We start from the raw sequence: 3,877 nt of genomic DNA, 5'->3' as shown, positions 1-3,877 counted from the left end.
GAGACTATATCGAACTATAAAGCTCCCGCACAACAATGGAAACTATCAACAAAATGAAAAGGTAACCTACTAAATAGGAGAAAATGTTTGTGAATCATGTATCTGATAAGAGGCTTATGTCCAAAATATATAAAGAATACTTACAACTCAATAGCAAAAAAAAAAAAAATCCAAATAAAAATGAATAGAACTAAATAGAGATGGCAAACAAGTACATGAAAAGAGGCTCTGCATCATTAGAGAAATGCAAATCAAAACCACAATGAGATATCACTACACACTTACTTGAATAGCTATAATACAAAAGACTAGAAATAATAAGTGTTGGTGAGGATATAGAGAAAAGGGAAGCCTTAATGCACTGTTGATGGGAATGTAAATTGATGCAGCCACTATGGAAAACAGTATTAGGTTGCTCAAAAAATTAAAAGTAAAACTACCCTATGATTCAGCAATTCTACTTCTGGGTATTTATCTAAAGAAAACAAGAACACTAATTTGAAAAAATCAAAAGATCAAAATAGCTTTTCCATAGGAGTCACAGAGTTTGAGAGGATCATGGCTTTCTCTCCCTGCCATGGCCTGTGCACGCCCACTGGTATCAGTGTATTCTGCAAAGGGGGAAGTCGTCTGGCAAAAATGTCACTTTGCCTGCTGTGCTCAAGATTCCCATTTGACCAGGTATTATGGATTTTGTTCACACCAACTTGTGCAAAAACAACTACGGTCCTGAATTAGCAGGTCATCAAACCAGTGCTGAGTCTTAGGGCTCAAATTTCCAGTGCACATGGCAGTAGGACTCTCTAGCCAGGATACTTCTGGAAATATGTGTTGTGGGGGCTGCATGTTTGCACCAACCAAAACCTGGCACCACTGATGCTGCATTGTGAACACGACACAGAAGAGATATGTCATCAGCTCTGCCCTGGCTGCCTTGGGCTTACCAGCACTGGTCATGGATAAAGGTCATCAAATTGAGGAAATTCCCAAACATTTTTGGTGGTTGAAGATAAAGCTGAAAGCCACAAGAAGACCAAGGAGTCTGTTCTGCTTCTTAAGAAACCTAAGGCCTGAAATGATATCAAGAAGTTCTATGCCTCTCAGCAAATGAGAGCTGACAAGAGCAAATGAGAAACTGTTGTCGTCTCCAGCACAGGAGACCCTGCATCATCTATAATGAGGACAAAGGTATCATCAAGGTCTTCAGAAACATCCTTGGAATTGCTCTACTTAATGTAAGCAAAGTAAACATTTGGAACCTTGCTCCTGGTGAGCATGTGGGAAGTTTCTGCATTTGGACTGAAAGTGCTTCCCGCAGGTTAGATGATCTGTATGGCCCTTGGCATAAAGCTGCCTCCCTCAAAAGTAACTACAACCTTCTCATGCACAAGAAACTCAATATGGATCTTAGCAAAATCTTGAAAAACCCAGAGATCCAGAGAGCCCTCTGAGCACCACACAAGAAGATTCACCGCAGGGTCCTAAAGAGGAATCCACTGAAAAACTGAGAATCATGTTGAAGCTAAAGCCATATGCGAAGACCACGAGCCTGAATAACCTTTCTTCACAAAAGCAAGAATCAGAAACTCCAGATGGATAAGGCAGCAGCAGCGCTGGAAGCCAAATCAGATAAGAAAGGGGTTTCAAGCAAGAAGCCTAGAATAGGGAAGAGAGGAAAGAAAGCTGTTGGCATTAAGTGGAAGAAGCCTCTGGTGGGGAAAAAGAATTGCAGATACCAAGAAAACAAAAGATGAGAAGCCTGCAGAAAAGAAACCCACCACAGAAGACAAGAAGCCTGCTGCATAAACTTAAATTTGTTTCTTCCATTAATACCCAATCACTTTGGACAGCTAGTTTTGAATAAAGATCTGACCAAAGGCAGTGAGTGGGAAGAAAAGATCAAAACAGTATGGTTACTGGCATATTCCATCCCTGTGTCCATTGCGGCCTTACTTATAATAGTCAAGATATGGAAGCAAGCTAAGTGTCCATTGATGGGTGGATAAAGAAGTTGTGGTATAATATACAATATTATTTAGCCGTAAAAAAGAATGAAATTTTACCATTTGTGACAACATGGGTGGACCTGAAAGTCATTATGCTAAGTGAAATAAATCAGAGAAAGACAAATACCATGTGGTCTCTCTTATATGTGGAAGCTTAAGTTAACAAACAAACAAACAAAAAACCCAAGCTCATAGATATGAAGAACAGATTGGCGGTTGCCAGAGATGGAGGGTGGGAAATGGGAGAAATGGGTGAATATTTTCTTAGTTTAAATAAATTGAATTAAAAATAAATTACTAAAGCTTAGCAATTAAAATCCAAAAGCTGTTTTAAAAATAATATTATCAGCACCGAGAGAGATTCCATAAGCTCAAAGATGGCTGAACATTAGAAAAACAATGAATAAAATCCAGTACATTATAAAATTTAAAAAGGATCATATGATCATCTTCATTGATGTAAAAAAGGCTTTTGATAAAATTCACACTGATTCTTCCTCAGATCATTCAGATGCATTTTTCTGAAACATTGTTAAACATAGAGTACAGGCATATATGCACATGTCTCATCATATATATACAGACATACATATATTTACACACATATTAGTATATAAACATTTTTATGTATATATACTTATATGTGCATATGTATATATCCATATATGCATCTATAAGTATGTGTCTAATTATATTAGTAAAAAATTAGTGGGGTGTCTGGGTGGCTCAGTTGGTTAAGCACGGCCTATGGTTGAGGTCATGATCCTACAGTCCCGGGGTCCAGCCCTGCTGTGGCCTCCCTGCTCAGCAGGGAGCCTGCTTCTCCCTCTCCTCCCCACTTGAGCTCTCTGTTGCTATCTCTATCTGCCTCTCTCAAATAAATAAATCTTGGAGAAAAAAATTAGCATTTGTGTCAAATAACACTAAATATTGCTTAGAAGCGCATATATATGTAGTAAACATATAAAGATATAAATGGGAATGGAAAATACCAATTCAGGATTCAGGAGGAAAAGAGGCAGAATGAGATTGCCAAATATAATTAGGGTCCAACTTGTTTATAATTTTCTTTTCCTTAAATTGGCAGATGGGTACCTAGATTTTCATTTTTCTCTGTACAGTTTTTGCATGTCTGAAATAGTTCAGGAGAAAAGGAGATAAAAAGAGAACGCACAAGGTTTTTGAAATAAAAATAAAACTCAATTCCGTTCTCATCTCTGCAATTTCCTAGCTGCAGGATGTTGACTAGGTTATTTAACTTCCCTGAGCTTTGGTTTCCTCAACTGTAAACTGAGGGTTATAACAAGTTACTCACTTCTTGAAAGCGTATTTCAACATTTAGCAAACTAATAAATGCCTAGCATACACTGAAGTATTTGATAATTTTCCTGAATTGTTTCAATAAGGCCGGCATTAATTAAGTGTGTATATATGCATTCCAAATGTGTACCTGTGGGTGTGTTTACAGGGCATATACATTTCAGTTTCTTGGAGCACAGCACTTGGATCCTTATGATTTTACCATCCTTTTTCACATATAACCTTTTCTATTTGCATTTCCTGTTTTAATTTTAAACATAGAAGGGACAATTTCCAGACAATCAATAGAACAGCTGCTAAGGGAAAAAATAGAAATGAAAGAGCTAAATGATTGAAGGTTGACACTTAAAAGAATAGTTTTGCAGTTAACAGCTGTGTATCCCAGAAATAAAACATCTGATAAATACATGATAACAAAGAACAAAAATTGCTATCTAACATTGAGGATTCATAGCTGGAGGGCTGAGATTACTGAAAAACAATGACAAAATTTTAGTATTGACCTTAATTTTCTAAATGAGTTATAGTAACATGATAAGAAACAAGGAAAA

The 3,877-nt window shown here is 37.1% G+C and overlaps 1 pseudogene; it reads left to right on the top strand.

Annotated features, from left to right (window-relative positions):
• The first annotated feature begins 544 nt into the window (after window positions 1-544).
• LOC112915618 (large ribosomal subunit protein uL4 pseudogene) lies at window positions 545-1,806 on the top strand (annotated as a pseudogene).
• Window positions 1,807-3,877: the final 2,071 nt, after the last annotated feature.

The sequence above is a fragment of the Vulpes vulpes genome, chromosome 14 (assembly GCF_048418805.1).
Source record: "Vulpes vulpes isolate BD-2025 chromosome 14, VulVul3, whole genome shotgun sequence".
NCBI classification, from domain to species: Eukaryota; Metazoa; Chordata; class Mammalia; order Carnivora; family Canidae; genus Vulpes; species Vulpes vulpes.
Note: the sequence above shows the minus strand (reverse complement) of the source record. Positions and strands in the feature narration are given on the sequence as shown.